Source organism: Loxodonta africana, chromosome 26 (assembly GCF_030014295.1).
Source record: "Loxodonta africana isolate mLoxAfr1 chromosome 26, mLoxAfr1.hap2, whole genome shotgun sequence".
NCBI lineage: Eukaryota > Metazoa > Chordata > Mammalia > Proboscidea > Elephantidae > Loxodonta > Loxodonta africana.
In genome coordinates, this window is record NC_087367.1 from 46,644,286 (window position 1) to 46,666,367 (window position 22,082).

The window sequence follows — 22,082 nt, forward strand, 5'->3', positions numbered from 1 at the left end:
ACCTACAAGCAGAAAATATTAAAAATGAGATTATCTTTTTTTTCCCAAGCCCCTGCTATGACAGAGTAGCTTTTTCAGACATGACTAAGGAACTTCTTTAGATGCTTACACAACTGTGTGCCATTTCCTTCTACTTAAATCCCCTTTTCACTTTTAAGTATCTGACACTTCTATGAATGAATATAATATCAATATAGCTTCAGTGAATAATAAAGAATTAGAAACTCTACATGTGCTACAAGAAGGAAAGGTTATGTAGTTACACTTACTTGATGGAAAATGAATTCGCTGCTAGCTATTAACATCATAAAGACTACACTGGGAATTAGGAACACACGTTAGGATACATTCAAGTGAAAAAAAAAATCCAAGTTACAATATTAAGCATAGAACCATGCCTTTAAAAAAAAAAGCTGAAAATTAATTAAAATAATAATAATGGCCATTGTGTCACAGTTTTGAATTACAGGCAAATGCTGCCCCCAAAATTCTAAAAAGTGAACTATTATAATATTTTCATATTTTAAATTGTCCTAATAAAAAAATCATAAATTTAAAATTTGACAGAATGAAAACTTGTAAATTGCACTTTGGTGAAAGTTGCTAGGGGAGAACACGAGCTGCAGCTCCTAGATCCTGGAGTCCGGCAAACACTGGAGGCATTTTGCAGCACTTGGGTCTGCCAACTGATCGAGGGCAAATCTCCCAGAAATCGGCTGCCCTTTTCATAGCTGGTTCCTTGTCAGTCTGGACCTGAAATGAAGTTGACTTCTTTGCATCACTTAATTGTTTTTAAGCTCAAGGCTCAAATAACAGACTGTTTCTTCCTGGCTACTTTCCCTACCATCTCAACAGTTCCCACAGGGTAAAGGTTCTCTCCTGTTTGGTAGCCGAGAAAAGCTCCAAGCTTCCTTCCAAGGCCTGCCTTGCAATTCTGAAACTCCAAGTACTGCTGAAGTTGCCACACTTTACAGACTCAGTATTTTATCAGACAGGGCCGTCTAGTTAAGGTGAAGCAAGAGAAGGCACCAATTTAATGAGTATTCTCAGAGATGCTCAAAACAAGAATGATACATTCATGTTCTTACGCTACCACGATGGTTTTTAGAACTCTCTCAGATCAGAAAAGTCTCTGAAATCAGAGTTTATAGGAAGAGAAGATCAGCAGATACAGAAAGAATTAGAGAGAGTATGCTCATTGAGGTACGGGCCAAAGTTTGTAATACTTTGGGGCCTGCAAATCCGGGTGCCACCTACAATATAGTGAAATATCAGTCAGTATATATTCAGCTGATGAATACCTTAATGAAAAAGGATACATTTTTCTACAGCAATACCTTGCATTTCTATACTTTTAAATACAGTTTATAAAGTGTTATGAATACTTTGTATGATGAGTAAAGCTGAGATTATTCTTCCCACTTTACAGATGAAGATTCTAAGCCTTGGGGATGTAGGACTTGATGAAGGTTACTCAGAGCGCCAGGATTCAAAACCAAGTCTTCAGACTTAACACACTGTTCTCTTTACTGCCTCTCCCAGCCTAATTAAAGGCACAAAAAAAAGGTCTCTGGATGGAACAAATGGTTTGCACTTGGCTAGTCACCAAAAGGTTGGCAGCTTGAACACACTCAGTGGCACCATAGAAGAAAGGCCTGGTGACTTACTTACTTCTGCAAAGATTATGGCCGTGAAAACCCTGTGGTGCTCGGTCTGCTCTGTAACACTGGGGTCACCACGAGCAGGAGTCAGCTCGGCGGCATGCTCGGTCTGCTCTGTAACACCGGGGTCACCACGAGCAGGAGTCAGCTCGGCGGCATGCTCGGTCTGCTCTGTAACACCGGGGTCACCACGAGTAGGCGTCAGCTCGGCGGCATGCTCGGTCTGCTCTGTAGCACCAGGGTCACCACGAGCAGGAGTCAGCTCGGCGGCATGCTCGGTCTGCTCTGTAACACCGGGGTCACCACGAGCAGGAGTCAGCTCGGCGGCATGCTCGGTCTGCTCTGTAACACCGGGGTCACCACGAGTAGGCGTCAGCTCGGCGGCATGCTCGGTCTGCTCTGTAACACCGGGGTCACCACGAGTAGGAGTCAGCTCGACGGCATGCTCGGTCTGCTCTGTAGCACCGGGGTCACCACGAGCAGGAGTCAGCTCGACGGCATGCTCGGTCTGCTCTGTAACACCGGGGTCACCACGAGCAGGAGTCAGCTCGGCGGCATGCTCGGTCTGCTCTGTAACACCGGGGTCACCACGAGCAGGAGTCAGCTCGGCGGCATGCTCGGTCTGCTCTGTAGCACCGGGGTCACCACGAGCAGGAGTCAGCTCGGCGGCATGCTCGGTCTGCTCTGTAACACCGGGGTCACCACGAGCAGGAGTCAGCTCGACGGCATGCTCGGTCTGCTCTGTAGCACCGGGGTCACCACGAGCAGGAGTCAGCTCGGCGGCATGCTCGGTCTGCTCTGTAGCACCGGGGTCACCACGAGCAGGAGTCAGCTCGACGGCATGCTCGGTCTGCTCTGTAGCACCGGGGTCACCACGAGCAGGAGTCAGCTCGACGGCATGCTCGGTCTGCTCTGTAGCACCGGGGTCACCACGAGCAGGAGTCAGCTCGACGGCATGCTCGGTCTGCTCTGTAACACCGGGGTCATCACCACGAGCAGGAGTCAGCTCGGCGGCATGCTCGGTCTGCTCTGTAACACCGGGGTCACCACGAGCAGGAGTCAGCTCGGCGGCATGCTCGGTCTGCTCTGTAACACCGGGGTCAACACGAGCAGGAGTCAGCTCGGCGGCATGCTCGGTCTGCTCTGTAACACCGGGGTCACCACGAGCAGGAGTCAGCTCGGCGGCATGCTCGGTCTGCTCTGTAACACCGGGGTCACCACGAGTAGGCGTCAGCTCGGCGGCATGCTCGGTCTGCTCTGTAACACCGGGGTCACCACGAGTAGGAGTCAGCTCGGCGGCATGCTCGGTCTGCTCTGTAACACCGGGGTCACCACGAGCAGGAGTCAGCTCGGCGGCATGCTCGGTCTGCTCTGTAACACCGGGGTCACCACGAGCAGGAGTCAGCTCGGCGGCATGCTCGGTCTGCTCTGTAACACTGGGGTCACCACGAGCAGGAGTCAGCTCGGCGGCATGCTCGGTCTGCTCTGTAACACTGGGGTCACCACGAGCAGGAGTCAGCTCGGCGGCATGCTCGGTCTGCTCTGTAGCACCGGGGTCACCACGAGCAGGAGTCAGCTCGGCGGCATGCTCGGTCTGCTCTGTAACACCGGGGTCACCACGAGCAGGAGTCAGCTCGGCGGCATGCTCGGTCTGCTCTGTAACACCGGGGTCAACACGAGTAGGCGTCAGCTTGGCGGCATGCTCGGTCTGCTCTGTAACACTGGGGTCACCACGAGCAGGAGTCAGCTCGGCGGCATGCTCGGTCTGCTCTGTAACACCGGGGTCACCACGAGCAGGAGTCAGCTCGGCGGCATGCTCGGTCTGCTCTGTAACACCGGGGTCACCACGAGCAGGAGTCAGCTCGGCGGCATGCTCGGTCTGCTCTGTAACACCGGGGTCACCACGAGCAGGAGTCAGCTCGGCGGCATGCTCGGTCTGCTCTGTAACACCGGGGTCAACACGAGTAGGCGTCAGCTTGGCGGCATGCTCGGTCTGCTCTGTAACACTGGGGTCACCACGAGCAGGAGTCAGCTCGGCGGCATGCTCGGTCTGCTCTGTAACACCGGGGTCACCACGAGCAGGAGTCAGCTCGGCGGCATGCTCGGTCTGCTCTGTAACACCGGGGTCAACACGAGTAGGCGTCAGCTTGGCGGCATGCTCGGTCTGCTCTGTAACACTGGGGTCACCACGAGCAGGAGTCAGCTCGGCGGCATGCTCGGTCTGCTCTGTAACACTGGGGTCACCACGAGCAGAAGTCAGCTCGGCGGCAGCGGCTTTGGTTTGGTGTGCATTCAGTTACAAAAAATGCAAAGTTCTCAAGTCTGGGCTAATGAATTCGTTTAAGTTCATAATAAGAAAAACTATTCCACCTTATCAGATAGCTTGCTTAATGGCTTACAAAACCACATTGTACACCATAACCAATAATTGTCAGGGAAAACTTAATAAGGGATAGAAAGTTATGACAGGTGTGCATTAAGCAGACACAAAAGCCAGTGATCTAATCAGCAAATCCATGAGAACAGATGTCCCTATGCCCCGGTTTGTGGCTATTGTAGTTATAAACCACGATTGGTCCCATCACTCATGCTCACTGGGGAAGACTATCTGTAAAGATCGCTTTCTAGAATGCAGAATAAGCTGAAACAATAATAAATACAAGTATACAACTATATGAAAAAGTTCAATTTTTCCAATAATCAAAGAAGTACAAGTTAAAATAAGATGCCATGTTTATCTATGAACCTAGAAAATAATTTTTTAATGGGAATACTTAGTGTTGGTGGAGCATATTGAAACAGACACTTTCATATAATCCTGGAAAAACTATAAACTGGAGCCAGTGTTTTGAAAGCATTCCAGTGATGTTTATTAAAAATACATGTTATGTTAGATATATATTGAGCTCAATAATTTTACTTACAGCAAATTTTCCAGAAAAAAATTCACACATGCTAATAAAATGTGTATACATGACCTTCATTGTTTTACCAAAGTAAAAAAACAAATAACAATCATTTAACAAAAGATGGGCATGAATTAATAAATTTTGGGATATCCACATAATATTATCCAGTCACAAAAAATTGATTTTCTCAAAGAAAGTGGCATGGCAGATTACATGATTTGTGAAAATGTAGGACATATATTTTTATATAGAGCATGATCCCAACTTTACAAAATAAAAAAATATATTACCTATATTTTTGATATGCATTTAATTTATACCGAAAAGGAGAAACTCCAAGCTGTTAAACAATGGATTTTTCTGGATGACAACTTCACAGAGATTGCTTCATCTCACTCTTAAAATACAATCTTGGAATTTCTTACAGAATCAATACAAGAATGGATGTATGTTGACTTCTCAAGCTTTATTTGCCAATATGATTAGTATATAATTTCTTTACTATGGTGGAAAATGACTTATTGGTGACTTTGTCTCAAAGTTACCCTGCCCACAGGTGAGCTGAGAAAAATCTTAATGCTACAACAACCTCCAACCCTTGAACACTGGACACCAAACAAAACAACAGCCATGTAACATTTCCTTTTAAAATCAAATTAGAGGTGGGGTTGGGGGAAACTCTCCTGAAGAACTGTTATACTTATCAAGCATCATTACCTTGAAATAACAGAGAGTTCATACATGCTCACTGACAACTTTTTGTCTGGCTCCAGAAACAACAGGCTTATTTTACAGGAAAGCCTTCTTCTTTTTTTTTTTTTTTTTTTTACTATGGGAAGGACTATAGATCCTAGGGAGTCCCTGATGTCACAAACGGCTAAGAACTCAGTTACTACCTGAAGGGTTGGCGGTTCGAGTCCACCCAGGGGCACCTGGAAAGAAAGCCCTGGCAATCTATTTCCAAAAGATCACAGCCATTGAAAACCCTATGAGTACAGTTTCTACTTGAAGCACATGGAGTCACCATGAGTTGGAGCTGACTCTCTGGCAACTGTTTGTTTTTTTTATAGATCCTAGGGTGAGAATCTATATGTTCCAACAGCAATGACCTTCCTCGCAGGTAACCTTTCACTTTGTAATTAGGCACTTGCCAGAAGTTCTCCAGGGTTTTGGTAACATGTCTCTAAGACACACTGGGCCCTACCATGTTCTTCATCCTTGCTGGTTTCATTTTAATCTTTTGCTTATGTTCTATATATAAGGTGTCAGAATGTGAACTTGCTTCTAAATCCATTAGTTGAGGCTTTTTCGTTTTTATGAGGTTTGGTCTGGGAATTATTTCTACATATTAAAGATATGCTAAGTTGACATTTTACTGAACTTGGAACTTTCACCAAATGCTGGTATGAAGGCAGCGCAAACAAATCCATTTTCAGTTTACGAAAGCTAGTCAGGCCTACTTCAGTGAGTGCACTTATGAATACACAAGATTTCCAACCAGAGCATTAGCAGTTCTTTTCCTACAAGTCAGGAAAGGAGAGCTAGCTTGTACCTCCGAACCACATGGTGTGGTACAAATCTGAGATAAGGAATACAGATGTTCATTAAGCTAGGCTCTTTCCTGCTCCTGAATCTCTTCTCTCCTTTCCTTTCTCGTCAAGTTTACCGCCTATTCAGTCACTATGTATAGAGTGAGCCTTGAGAGTGACAACCTATAATGGCATCACCAAACTTACCTGACCAATCAGCTTTCCTTGGGCATGATGCACATTCAGATTAAAACTAAAAAAACCAAACCCATTGCTGTTGAGTCAATTCTAACTCACAGCAACCCTATATGACAGAGTACAACTGCCCCCATAGGGTTTCCAACGAGAGCCTGGTGGGTTCGAACTGCCAACCTTTTGGTTAGCAGCTGTAGCTCTTAACCACTAAGCTACCAGGGTTTCTGTATTCAGATTAAAATAGACAGCAAAAAAAAAAAAAAAAAAAAGCTATCAAAACTGAATTGCCAGCAAAAATTATGAAAATCAGATTCATACGAATTTTCTTTAAAAAAGTAAAATATATGGGGTCTTAGAACTTGTAAGTGGCCATCTAAGATACTCCACTGGTTTCACCCCGCCAGGAACAAGGCAGAATGAAGAAAATCAAAGACACAAAGGAAAGATTAGTCAAATGGACCACAACTACCACAGTCTCCAACAGACTGAGTCCAGCACAACCAGATGGTGCCCGGCTACCTCCACCGACTGCTCTGACAGGGATCATAATAGAGGGTCCCGGACAGAGCTGGAGAAAAATGTAGAACAAAATTCTAACTCACTAAAAAAGACCAGACTTACTGGCCTGATAGAGACTGGGGAAACCCCAAGTGTATGGCCCCTGGACACCCTTTTAGCTCAATAATGAAGTCACTCCTGAGGTTCACCCTTCAGCCAAAGATTAGACAGGCCCAGAGAATAAAACGAGACCAAAGGGGCACACCAGCCCAGGGGGAAGGACTAGAAGGCAGGAGGGGACAGGAAAGCTGGTAACAGGGAATCCAAGGTCAAGAAGGGAGAACGCTGACATGTCATGGGGTTGGTAATCACAAAACTGTATCTGAACTAATTGTTTAATGAGAAGCTAGTTTGTTGTGTAAACCTTCATCTAAAGTACAATAATAAAAAATAAACAAAAAAAAGGTAAAATACACCTACTCCTCCCTTACCGACTGTCTTGTTACCCAACACTTTGCATTTACAACAATAGCAAAAAATCTACTATCTGTCTATTCTGTGTGCATTAATGACGTATGTCTGGTAGTAACAAACGCTGAAGTGCAAAGTGAGGGTAACGCTGGATGTGATGGTTAAGGTTATGTGTGAGCTTGGCTGGGCCATGATTCTCCATGGTTTGGCAACTGTACAATGATATAGTTAGGTAATGATGCAGTCATCCTCCATCTTGTGGTCTGATGTGGTCATCCTCCATTTTCACGTAATGCTGATTTTTGCATAACAACCTGGTCTTTGGAACCTAACCAAGTCAATAAGTAAGAAGTGGGCATAAAAAAATTTTTTTTTAATTCAAAATATAATTATATGTCAAAAAAAGTACAGGGCATGAACTGGTAAGTTGGCCAGGCAACTGACAATGATCTGACCGTGACTGTCTCCTGTATCAACATACAGAGACCAGGTCTCATGGATCTGGTGATTACTCATGGTATTTGTGGCCACTGAACAGCCAATCCTAATGAGAGAAGCTTCCCTCACCTGGTCCCAAACAGCAATGCCACAGGCTAACTGTAATAATGTCACGGCTTCATGACTCTTGGAGTCTATCTAGTAAGCAGTTATAAAAATGTCCGTTATCAATCAGAAATGCCCTTAAAAAGAATTACTAATGCCAATACTTATTTCGAGTCAAACATTCCAATATGGTATGAATATACTACTTGGTACCAAGCATCATTCAAAAATTTTTCTTTGTATGATTAACTGCTATCAAAAAAGGACAAAAATGCATCAGATTACTTTAGGAGAGGAAAACAGCAGCCTGAGCTTTTGCTACTCAAAAGGGCAGCCTCAAATTCTAACTCAAAAAGAAAGACCAGACTTGCTGGCCTGACAGAGACTGGAGAAACCCTGAGAGTATGGCCCCCGGACACCCTTTCAGCTCAGTAATGAAGTCATTCCTGAGGTTCGCCCTCGAGCAAAAGGCTGGACAGGCCCATAAAACAAAACGAGAGTAAAGGGGCACACCAGGCCAGGGGCAAGGACTAGAAGGCAAAAGGGGACAGAAATGCTGTAATAAGGAACCCAAGGTTGAGAAGGGAGAGTGTTGACATGCCATGGGGTTGTTAACCAATGTCATAAAACAATATGTGTAAAAAAATTTAAACTAGTTTGTTCTGTAAACCTTCATCTAAAGTACAACTAAAAAAAAACGTGAAGAAAAAAAGAACAGCCCAGTAGCAACCTTCTCCCATAATTACCTGATTCTCAGCATTTCCCCTACCCCTTCTACCCCAGATGTCCTTCCCAGGCTACCATGAGAACACCATCTTCACTAGGACGCTCTTTCTCATCTCCAAATCATTAAGGTTGGAATTTGTCATCTATGATCTACAACAAACCATCCCTTCCCAATTTACCCACCGTTATACTTCTTTCTTCTCTTTCCACTCCAGCTTAATTTTTCTACTTAGTTCCTTGAAATACATCCAGCACATGCCTTCTTAGCTTTGTTCACATTTATGCCCTTATGCAAGAGCCCTGGTGCTACAATGGTTAAGCACTGGGCTGCTAATCAAAGGTCAGCAGTTCAAACTCTCCAGCCACTCTGTGGGAGAAAAGACCTGGTGACGTGCTCCTGTAAAGATTTCAGCCTAAGAAACCCTACGGAACAGTTCTACTCTGTCCTATAGGGTCACTGAGTCAGAATTGACAACAACATGCCCTTATGAGTTCTCCCCATTCTTCAGGGTTCAACTCAAGACCTTCTCGTTCATGTTCTACTCTCTCTGTGAGGCCTTTGTCACCCTTCTGCCAATCTTACACCACATACTGCCAGGCCCCAGGTCACTTTTCTCGTACTTCTTGGCATTTCTGGACAGCTTGCTCTAAGCTTTGTCTTGTTAACAAAACTACAGATACCTTGAGAGCAAGAACTATGTCCATCTTTCTGTGTACTGCCCTAAGTGCCTTCCATGGGCTAAAATATTTAGGCTCAAAAGTTCAGTCACTTTAGACACAGTAATGATCTTTTTTTCTTTATCAAAGAGGTATGACACCAATTATGATATTCACGTATAGCTCTATGCAAAGTTGTCTGATGAGAATGGGCATCATTTCTCAAAGGCATCAGGCATATGGAGCTCTACTCTAATGGTACAACAATGACTTGACCTACTGGATGATGGCTAGGCAAATGAAACAAGCACAACAAAAGAACAAGCAGACTCAAGGCTCTTCTCTGGCTGCTCCTGTCACACCTGGTGAATGCACGTCAACAGTAAGTGCTCACGTTTCAAGGATTTCTTACGGACATTTGTGAGCATGGTACAACCAATCTTAACGACAAAAGTAAGCTTCCCTCACCTGGTCCCAAACAGCAATGTCAAAAGCTGATTGTCATAATGTCACAGCTTCATGACATTTTTTTGAGGGTCAGCATAAAAAGCAAACAAGCAAATGAGAACAGAAAGAACAAAAACACAGCCCCTGATTAGCCCTAGGCCAGTGGAAGGCAGCATTTAATTTCGTAGACCAGGACTGGACTAGAGAGAGCATGTTGCCACTTCCTGTGGTTTTGTGAGGCATGGAGCCCGGGAGACAATTTCCAGAAGATTCGTGCTGCAGGGTTACCAAATCCAAACAGGGCAAAACAAAAGGTGAGACACAGGGGGGTGGTAATCTATGAAAAGAATCCCGAGGCAGCATTCAGAACTCACCAAGGCTTTCCATTCAGCCCAGAGACCTGGAGAGTGGGGGGCATGTCTAGGGGGTACAAAGCAGAGACACAGAAAAAGGGTATAAGAAGGGAGGATCCCAGAGAACTGGGAGACCAAGTTAGTCCCGTTTCCATCAGGACTGTGGCCAACCGTGGTGACCATTACCATGTGAAAGTCAAACACAGCCAAGATCCTAAAGTTCGGGGTTCTTTGTCAGGGATTCCAGACATTTTGAATTTCCCTTTACAAGTAAGAGTTTAAGGTTTCTGGGACAAATACAAGGATTTCTAAACATATGCATTTTTCCCAATCATTTTGTAATTTAAAAACTACAAACAGGGCCAGTCCTTCCATTGCCATGGAAGTGGGATATGGAATTGTGTGGCTAATCCACAGCAATGCCTACTCCACACTAGAGTTTGTCCACACTGGAATGGAAAAGGTCTTTTGCTGGGATTGAGCCAACTGTTAATTTAACTAAACACTGACTCCTACTCCCATATCTAACCCCCCGTACTGCAAGGTACCATAGAATCACCAGCCCTATGAAAACAGTCCTGTTACCACGGACTGCACCTCCTCTAACAGACAATGAGAGGCCTGTCACCTATGGATGCTCATCTGATAAAAGTTCATTAAACTGTTCAATTATTTTTGCACTTGTCTTACATTTAACAATTAAAAAGTTTAGAGAAATGAGGCAGACACATACCCTGTATGTATAAAGAAATATAATACAAGGTAGAAGGGATTTAACAACTATTGATCTCTTGCTATGCCTCAGGTTCTATACATCATACTGTACAGAATATTTCATTTAATCCTCACCTCAAACTTAAAAAGGTGATTTTGCTTGAGTTTACAGATGAAAAAACAACAAAGTCTCCAGAAATTAATAAAGAAGAGCACTAAGATGTGATTCCAGTGATCTTTGGTTCTAAAGTGAATGAGCTGTTTTTACCCCTAAGCAGCCAAGGGTCAAGAAGCCAGGGGAGATCAGAGGCAGAGGAGAGCCTCTACACACAGGGAGCAGAGATGGTCCTGAAGGATGGCTAACATTTGGGTACGCCATTCCCTTCACCACTCTCTGGACAAGATCAGAATTTGAGACTTCTTTTCATTACTTTTCATGTGAAATTTCCTTAGTAAGCAAGATTAATACTTTCTTTTTTAATGTGACTCAGCAGTCCAAAAAAGAAATTAGTGGAAGAATTGAGCAAGAGCAAAGATGAAATTGGTAATAAATAGAAATCCTTGATTTAGAAATCTTACAATGCCATTTCTAAAATAAAGGCTCTGCTCTAAATATATTGCTCTTAAAGGGCAAAACACTTTTTTTTTAATCACGAATGCTACATCGATCTAATAGTTTTCTAATTTTTTTAAGGGGCTCTAAAACTACTGGTGCTATTTTTTCACAAAAGAAAAAAATTAATTATTACAAAAGGAAAAAGACTAGCCAGAAAATACAATGTGACATTTTGTTGGGACATCTTACTTGTCACAAAGACTACCATGGTTATGTCAAAAGGACACAGAAACCAGAATGAAGAGGCTCCCAGTGGCCAAAACTGAGGGAAAAAATAATGGCTATAATTAACTGTAATATATTGCACAGATAAAAATCCATGAGTACAAGGTGATACTCATTAAAAAGTTAAAATGGAAAGGAGAGACCCTTCCATCTCAACCATTTTCCCTTCTGCTGTTGCAGCCTGACTTGAGAATCGGTGATCTGTTAGTGTTCCTTTCTCATTGAGTTTTTGCTTTTTATAGGCTTTTTCCATTACTAAGGTAAAATAAGAAAGTGAATAAGCACCAGAGTGGTCAATGCCTTTGGTGGCAGAGAAAGAAATTATCCCTCAGATATCAATTACTTTTTTGAGGCTATAAGAAGATGGAGGAAATGGAAAAAATACATGAAAACAATTTATTTTATATTTAGAACTTCAGACAAAGAGGCCTGAGGCTCTTCCCTTGGCTTCACGCTGCTTGTGCACCAAGCTTTGAATAAGCTGTATTCTCTAAATGTTTGCAAAATTCAATAATTTGCAGGGTCAAGATAAAAAGCAGTAATAATAAAGCAAGAAAAACTTCTGGAAGGAAGAGATAGTAAGAGATGAGTCAACACTAAGAAAAGCTGAAAGGTAGAGAACTGATATCATGGGTGTCATGAGGTGCTTTTGGCAGCCAAGACAGGTGGTATAACTAACTGAAACACACCAAGTCCAAGTCAGAGTTCCTGGATGAGCATTTAACCCTGCCACCTACTAACTGTGTGTCCTGGACAAGCCCCTTTACTCTTGGTATTGTCGCTTTCTTAACAAAGGAGTTGGTCTTGATGACCTTGACCCTGTGAATGTCTGAACTTCTCACTATCTCCCCAGTGTCTCAGGTTCCTCAACTCTAAAATGGGGATGTTAACAGTTCCTGCACCTCACTGGGCTACTGTGAGGATTAATGTGACAAAAAATGTAAAGAGCTTGGAACAGAGCCTGGCACACAGTAATCATGCCAAAAATGTTAGCTATTATTGCTCTTTTAATAATAAAAAATTATGATTATTAATACTTCCTTCACTCTTCCAAAAGCTTCTCCAAACACTGAGACCATCAAAGACCAGCTCTGTTGCCTTCAGCATCCGAGCAGAAGCTGCCTCTATCTGCCTCCCCTGCTCTCCTATGACACCGTGTCTTTTGGTAACTTCTGGACATGTATACCATTTCAGGATAAATCACTGCACAGCACTCTGCTCCAATCCACAACGTAAGACCATTTCTTCTTTGGGGTGGGGGAGAGAAAGAAGAGTGGCTAAGATAAGTCTAACAGATTGATTTTTTCAGTGAGAGTAAGAGGAGTCTGTCTAAAGCAATTATGACTGTGATAAATGTTGAAGATAAATGCACATGTGGTTATTGACATGTTCTCTTTGGTTTTTATCTAGTTGAAAATTCCCTAATAATTTTTTTTTTTAATTTATGAAAAATAAGATTGGTTGAAAGTAAAATCTTATCCTCTACGACATAAAGGTGTATGTGGAGCAGCCAACCAAAAGTTGTAACCCTCTTAGATGCCTTTTCTCTGCTATCTATAACCATTTCAAGAGGCTTATCTTCAATATTTTAAGAAGCTTTATGCATCAAGAACAGTCTTAGTCATGAACACAAAGGGAGCACGAAGCTCCTAAAACTGATTACCATATGCCCTCTTTTCATGTTACCTCGGGAATAGGCCCTGCTACAAGGGGAGAGAGAAAAGCCACAGAGTCAAGGTGAAAGGACACCTTTATCTCCCAATACTCAACTGTCCTATTCCCTTCAAAGTCCCTTACCAAACTATAAAATTTTCTTTTTTTTTTTTAATTACATATTCTTTTAACAACAATGATCAAAAAAAAAAAACAAAACCCCAGAAATGTCACTGTCTTTGGACTGTCCTCTGGGTTGGAACTATCTAAAAATAAAACATTACTTCAGGGACATGAAAAGAAATAAAAATTTCCCACTGAATGTGAAGCCACAAAGGGAATTAAAACAAAGAAAAGAAAAAAGGATGAAATATACTTCTTTCAAATTGCTCAGGGCTCCTTTTTAGCTCATAACCTCGTAATCTAGTAGGTCTAGGGACAGTATTAAGCGAAGGGGAGAAACTAAGTAACCTCTGAAGGTTGAATAAAACAAAAAACAGCAAAAAGGAGCAAAATAATGCTCCCAAAGTCCTGTTCTAGCTTAAAGTGCAAGACACTGGAAAAGCAGACAAGATAAGGAGACTGAAGACCATACGTATTATTGGGACCATAAAAGTGAGGTGAGTCAGTTATACAGTTGGACTCCGATCAAACAGACAGCTGGGTAAACTAAGACTAGGCAGACTATGCGCCCCTCCTAGCTATGGGCATGATGGAGTAAAGGGAAAGCCTTAGGGAATGAAGAAAGCCAGGATCCAGAATGGAGTACCACATGGTCTTGCTGGTTCCACCTTACAGGCGGGTTTAGGTAGAGGTTTGTGCACTAAATAAAGGCTGAGATATGAAAGGGAAGGGCTTGGACTGTAAATAAAAGGATTAGTTCTGAGCAGGAGCTTAGCTTCCTACAAAACAGCTGACTTGATCCTAGTCAATCTAAATAAATCCTGTGGATGCACATTGCCTCAACCAGTTTTCCTCACACCATCACTGAAATTAAGGAAAGTCTTGAGGGAGCAAGGTCAGAGCCCTTATTTTATTTGCTAGATATGCATTTGTGAAATTACTTCTTAGGTTATTTAAAAAGGAATTGGTTCTTCTGTGTAAATATCCAATGTCAAACGAAAATCAACCATGTAACTGGGTATAAAGACCCATAAGAAATTAACCTGGGACCAACACGATAAGTGCAATTCTGAACGTGAAGGTGGGTACAGAAACTGAAATCTTAGTGAAGTCTTCTAAAGCAGAGCTGTCAGCTGAATCATCATGAAGGTGTGAAAAGTCTGTCAGTTTACTACTCCACAGCAATGCCATCTTTAGGAAAGAGAGGCCATTCCAGGTCTCTCACAATCTGGCAACAGCTTTCCCTCTCTCTAAATTCACCTCCCACTTGTCCTATGTTCTGTCCACACAGGAGTCTCCACCATTTTGTCTTGCTTAGAATGTCTTTCCTATTCCCCACTATTTAACTTCTATTCATCCAGGTCCAGGCTGAATCTGACAGCTTCCCAAGAACCCTTTTCCTGTTTGCTGCTCTCCACAGTGATTTCTCCCTTTTCTGAACCTCTAACGCATGGCAAAAGAGCCCTAGTGACACAAAGGTTAAGCGCTCAGCTGCTAAGTGAAAAACTGGCAGTTTGAACCCACCAGTGGCTCAAGAGAAAGAGCTGGTGATCTGCTTCTGTACAGATTACAGCCAAGAAAATCCTGTGGGGCGTTCTAACTGTCACGGGGTCGCTAGGAGTTCAAATCGAGTCCACAGCACCGAACAACAACAAATCATGCCTTCTTTGTACAGCTTGGCAGTTACAATGATCAGATTTCTTATGTGCCTGACCACACCCAAATGACAGTGAATGACTTCTTAACGGTTAAGGACCCCACCTTGTATCCTCGAGCCTAGTACAGTGCCTCTAAGACAGCAGATGCCACTAAGTGTTTACAATTTTGTGATTCTTTGAATATGCTTCCTGTCCCTCAATCCAGTCTTCATATATCAGCAACATTATCTGAATGCTTTGACTAGGCCATGTCCACTCCCTGCATTTCAGATTCTTCACCAGCTTTCCACTGTACTTAAGTGTGACTACACACTCCTTACCTTGCCTAGGACATTCTATATGATCTGGCTGTTTCTTAATCTCTAACCTCCTCTCTTGCCACAATCCTCCAAACCAGCATCAACTACCCACACCCGCCTTCTTACGGCTCCTAAACTGTCTCAAGTTCCTTGCACATGCTGTTCCCCCTTGGCCTGAAGTGCTGCCTCTAACACCTCCCCTCACCCCAGCCTGCCCCTTACATAGTAGTCACAGGGCATGGATGACCCCTTCCCATCTGTCACACCTCAGCTAACTCATCTGCCTGAGAAGCCTTCCAGGACCCCACAACCTGGAGCAGATCTCCCACATTACTATCCATCTCAGCACCTGACCTTTCTTCTTCACAATCAGTTTAATTTAGAGTTTATTTCTCTTTTGTCCTTACCCTCACACGACATGTAAGCTCTCTGGAAGCATAACACATATCTTGGCACAGGCTAGATGCAGTGCCAAGTAATCACTTGATTTATGTACTGATTTAATCAACTGAGAAAACTGTAACTGAAAACATTCGAAAATTTGTTGTAAATGCTTCAGCTAAACAGGTGGTAGCAAAACAACATTAGTAAGTCAGAGCTGAACCAGGTGAGACACAAGCAAGCTTTGTTTGGGTGGACAGCATGAAGGAAAACTTCAGGACAAGAGAGAAAATGTCAAGAAAGGTCTGGTGGACCAGACGGGGAGGAAATCCACCTCTGGTGCCAGCCTTCTGGCCTGGTAGTACTTTTATACAGAATGCATCAATCACTCACCAGATGGGCAAATATTAAAAAGTGAGACAATATCAAGTATTATGAGAGCATGGGGCACAAAAGCTCTCATTACACTGGTGGGAGCAGAAGGTGTTATAAGCATTTTGGGAAACAATTTGGCATTATCTAGTAAAGGTGAATATACACAATCACATGAGACAACAATGTGATACTTAACTATATAACTCAGAGAAAGTCTCACAGGCGTGTACTTATGTAAGACGTACACAGGGAAGACATGTACCAGGAGACATCAACGGAGTACTGACGTTCCCAAGGGAATGGATAAATACTGCACATTCAAGTAAGTGAAAATGAATGACCTAGAGGTACACACTTCAACATGGATGAATCTCAAACACAACAAAGCAGAAGCAAAGGTCACACAAAAATACACACACTATTGTGGTGTGATTAATTCTTTTGTGTGTGGCCTTTCTAGCCATGATCTTCTATCTCCCACCCAGGTAACTATGTGATAGGGTAACTGTGGCCTACCAAAGGATTGGTCAGTTTTGTCTTAAAAGAAAACCAATTCCAGAGCAGAGAGGAGGAGCCCACCACCACCAAGGAAGGAGAGACCTACTGAGACCCGGCAGCAGGAGACGGTTAGGTGGGCTTCCCAGCCCATGGAGAAAGAAACTTGAGTGTCTTTGGGCAGACACTGAGGGCCAAAGAGAGGCGTGCCTGCGAGCACTGCTGGGAAGAGGCTATCATCATGGAAGAACTGGATCCTGAGTGTTCCTGAACCTGAATTGTAACTGTTATTTCCCTAATAAACCCCATAATCAGGAGTATGGTCTGTGAGTTCTGTGTGGCCATTGCAATGGATTATCGAACCCAGCAGAGAAGTAGAGAGTGCTGTGCGAGGGACAGCTGGTGTCAGAATTAGCAAAGATGGCAGAGAGAGGAGGCCTGTCTGATATCCGCCTCAGAGGAATCAGCCTTGGGCCGTTGATCTTGATTCTCCTCGTAAAGTGAGAGGAGGTCCAAACCCATTGCTGTCAAGTTGATTCTGACTCATAGTGACCCTACAGGACAGAGTAGAACTACTTCCATAGGGTTTCCAAGGAGCGGTTGGTAGATTCGAACTGCTGACCTTTTGGTTAACAACCCATGCCGTTTTTACAACTGTGGTTTCATTTTTACTTAAGGATATGTAGATAGATGGTAAAAGTTAAACCTGCAACAAAAAGTCTGCAAAATTTAGGATACTAGTTACATCTAAGGAGCCCTGGTGGTACAACGGTTTATGCACTCAGCTGCTAACTGAAAGGTTGGAGGTTTTGACCCACCCAGAGCTCTGATGGAGAAAAGTCCTGCTGAACTGCTTCCAGGAAGATTACAGCCTAGAAACCACTATGGGGCAGTAATACTCTGTCAGAGATGGGGTCCCTATGAGTGGAAATCGACTACAGAGCACCTAACAGCAGCAGTTACATCTAGTTAGGGGAATGACGCGGGACGCAAAGGGAGAAGGGTACACTGAGGGCTTCAAAAGAAGTGCTAATGTTCTACATTTTAGGCTAGGCAGAGGGTACACATTTTATTCTTCATATCTTGCATATACATAATTACCACTCTATTATGATACTTAATTTTTTTAAAGAATTTACAAATCCTGATCACTTCTTTGGAGTGATCGCTTCTAGTACTACAGTGGTTAAGCACTGTGGCTGTTAACCAAAAGGTCAGCAGTTTGAATCCACCAGCTGCTCCTTGGAAACCCTACGGGGGCAGTCCTACTAGTCCTACTCTGTCCTATACGGTCACTATGAGTCAGAATCAACTTGACAGCAGTGGGTTTTGGATCACTTCTTTAGAGGGGGAAGGTAAACGGTTTATTTGTATATTAAGAATACTGCGTTAATGGAGCAGAGATCCCTTCAAAATGGCTGCTATGATGCCCAAAGCCATTTATGTGCCCACGCGAGTGCACTACATATCAGTTACTAATTCTCATCTTTTTCCCAGGTTCTATTTTTATTACCCTACCTTTTTTTTCTTTCTTCTTTCACTCATTATATTTTATGCATTTTAACTCATTATATTTTATGCATCTTTATTAGATAGCTGCCATCCAGTCGATTCCGACTCCTGGCGACCTTTGGTGCAACAGAATGAAACACTGCCTAGTGCTGCGTCTTCACAGTTACAGGCATGTTCAAGTGCATCGCTGTGGCTATAGTGCTAGTTCCTCTCACCGAGGGCCCCCTTCACCCTCGTTGGCCCTCTACTTCACCAAACATGATGTCTTCATCTAGCGATTGATCCCTCCTGATTACATGTCCAAAGCAAGTGAGTCAGATGACGTTCTGCTATGACCCACAAGGTTTTCATTGGGTAACTTTTGGAAGTAGACTGCCAAGCCTTTCCTCCTAGTCTGTCTTAGCTTGGACGTTCTGCTGAAACTTGCCCACCATGAGTGACCCCGCCAGTATTTGAAATACTGATGGCATAGCTTCCAGTAACATGCAAGCCACCACAGTATGACCAACTGACAGGTGGTGAATGCATCTTTGTAAATCACCCTAAATACTTTCTAGAACAAGATACAAAAAACAAAACAAACCCACTGCCATCAAGTTGATTCCAACTCATAGTGGCCCTATAATGATCCTATAGGACAGAGCTGCCTCATAGTTTCCAAGGAGTGCCTGGTGGATTCAAACTACTGACCTTTTGGGTAGCAGTCATCATTCTTAACCACTACACCACCAGGGTTTCTGAATAAGGTGAAGTACAAAATAAATGAGACACACATTAGAAATGATAATATGGCGATGCAGACAGGTTGAAGGGATCATCTTATTACCAGGCACACAAAATACTAAAAGGGCTCATACCAGATTGCAACAGGAATGAAGTTGGTGGTTATCCCAGTATATCACCACTTAAATGTCAAGCTCCAGGAAAATCCTTTCTTCACAGAAAAAATGAGTCTAAGTAAATCAACAGGAATCCAGTAAGAAGTGTCACGCATGAGCCAACAAACATAGTGAAATAACAGGGGCATAAGTACATGTTAAGAATTGTGATCGCAGTGAAAACTCACAGAAGCCACACTAGAGAAGTGAAGATGGGAAGCTTCAAATGGCTAATATGTTGCTTTGAATCCTTACACTTAGAAAACATATTTACACATCACGGAAGAATCTACAGAACAGTCTATTTCCTTGTTTACAGAAGCAGAATTGCCATGCATTAATAACCCTACAGTTATACTGAAAAAGTCAGATGTATAATCCCACCCACTTTAAGCCTTGAAAACAGCTCAACTATGTAGAAACAGGCACATGCTGGCATTACAATTTTCATTTTAAAATGAATTTTTATTCTTAGAATGCTATGTACAAATGAATGCCATATGGGCATAATACAATTCCTCATTTAAAAAAAACTGGCCCAGTTATGAACAAAATAACTCGTTAGAAGTCAAGGAGCTATCAATTAAATGCATCGTAACAGTTCTTAATTAAGAAATATATATTCTATGTTGAGGTTCATTCTTTATTTCAGAAAAGAAAAAAAACCTGTTTCTGGAACATGAAAGAAATTGGGTTTCTTTCATACTAACCAGAAATGCCAATACTAGGCCAGAGGTCCAGAGATTATTAGGCTTAAGCTACAGAAGACAAGATGCCACATTCTCCCTTCTTGAGCACTGTGATTTTATGATTTCCTAAGACAAATTTGGTTGTTTCCTCTATAAGGCAACAGGTAAAAAGAAAAACCTTGCAAAATACAACTACATTTACAGTAAATCTTATCTACCATAGCTGGGAAATAGAACGTTCCAGCTAATTAAAAATTATGTTAGCCAGGAGTCAGGGTGTCTCTCTGTGAGTATCTCTGTGCACCAATGTGTGTGTCTTTATGTACATAGATATATGTTCATACATGTCCTCACACATATCCCACACATTTCCGTTGCCAGTGTCCACAGAAATAGAGAATTCACAGCACTAAAAATCTACTGAACATAATTTAATTCGCTCAACAAATATACATTGAAAACATCTATATTCAAGGATCACCTTATCGTGGTTTGGCATCTAGAATGCCCCAGAGTGAGATCATCTCCCCAAAGTGACCCTGTAAGACATATTAAGTCCCTGACTTCTAAAAGCTGCAATCTAGCAGGGATCTGATTTCACTTTGATATCTCAGGACTTTCAGGATCTTCCTGGGCAGGCATGATGATGACACTGCAGACGCGAGGAAGTGTCAACGCAAAGTTCTGGCTGAAAAAAATGCCAACAAACCAATTTTGGTTGTGTTTATGATTTACATGTTGTGTAAGCAATCTGACAGACTTTTTTGTGAGAAAGCAGTGCCTTTGAAATCATGATTCCATCAGCACCATCTTCTCCCACTTCAGTTCACCTCTGAAACCTCCACCACCACAGGCTGTAAATTTCCTTAAGAACAAAAGGTTTCCTTCTCTAACCAACATTTATTATTCGTTTATTTATTGGAAGTATTTTAAGTGAACAACTGAGTGACAGTAATTACACTCACAATGTCCTGCAACCATCACCACTATCCATTCCCGAAACTTTTTGCTTAATGGTTAGTGAGTTTCAGGAAGCAGTTTGATGATTTCTACATGTTTCTGCTTGCAATTAAACTCATGCCCGTCTCTTGTTTATTGTTTTGAGGTGCTGTTGAGTCAGTTCCGACTCATAGAGACCCTACTGGAGAGAGCAGAACTACCCTATAGGGTCTAACCAACCTTTATATTCACATTTGTTGTTTTCATTTGTTTTGAAAATTACCATTCACAGCCAAGAAATCTCTTTACACACAAAGTGGACCTTTAAAAGTATAGTGTTAAAACAACACAAGCATTTCATAAACTGTCACTCCTGTGTGATATTCTTATAAAGGAAGCAGAATCCAGAAGGAGCAATTAAAATTAAAACCAGGTCCTTTTGTCCAATGTGTCTAGCATCTGCCCATAGGGAGAGAGTAAGGCTTTATCAAGGAATCATTCTTATCAAGGAATCATTTTGAATTGAAAGTCCAAGAACTCACAAAGAGTTAAACACAAATGAGATGTCCCAAAATAGATCGCTTAACGAGCACTTCATACTTTTTTTTTGGCTTGTACACTAGAAACACTCTGGATTGACAGGAAGATAGAACTGAATGCTTCTTGGGTCAGTAGAGGTGATCCCTGGCTTTAGATCAAACACCTTCCTGCAGGCTGCATCTTCACTGAGTAGAGCCCTAAGGCACACATAGCAGACACTCTGCCCTTGAACTGGCACACACTGCAGCTTCCATTTGCTCAGATGGGGAAATGGGAAGGAAAGAGGCAAGGTGTGAAGGAGGACTCTTTATCAGGCACAAAGTAACCCACAGAAATATGATGCAAAGGAGACACTATGCTGTGAAATATGTAAAATGATCCACAAAACTGAATAAAGCAGGAGAGGCCTCCATGACACCCTGCTGCTCTTTACTCCTCCTGAGGCAGACACAAGGATGAGCTCTGAGTGTTGGAATTAGGAGAGCCCCTCCTCTGGCTGGGATTAAAATAGAGCCTTCTGTGCTCTGTGTAAAACCACCCCTCAACAAAGAATCTGGTGGGAGACCTTAACCAGGTCTTCCAATATCCATACCACTCTCCCCACATCCCATTCTCTATACTCACAGCCTTGGAATATCACATTTTATCCCTGTTAACGACAGTCACCATGAACAGCAGTCACCAGCAAGATGCTCTCTATCCTTGGCCTCTTCTCTGAATGCTCCCCTCATCTTCCTGAAATCTGGTTGTTCCCTAGCCCTCTCAAGTGCTGGCTATTTTCTTCCCATATTCCTTGAACCACACAGTTTAGAGAAAGGATAGATGTCCGTATTGCCTCTCTTTACTACATCCAGACTATTCTCCCTCCATTCCTCTTCCCTAAAAACCTTCAGCTTTGAACTGCACAAAATCAGATGTAGCACCAGGTCCCCCTCACTCTAGGAAGATCTGGGTTCCTGGCTCCTGGACCTTCCCTATCACGGTCGTAACCATGAT

The 22,082-nt window shown here is 42.9% G+C and overlaps 1 protein-coding gene across 3 annotated transcripts in view; it reads right to left on the bottom strand.

Annotated features, from left to right (window-relative positions):
* TMEM108 (transmembrane protein 108) overlaps positions 1-22,082 on the bottom strand; it is a 419,061-nt gene that overhangs the window by 358,925 nt on the left and 38,054 nt on the right. The gene's annotated exons all lie outside the window — the stretch shown is intronic.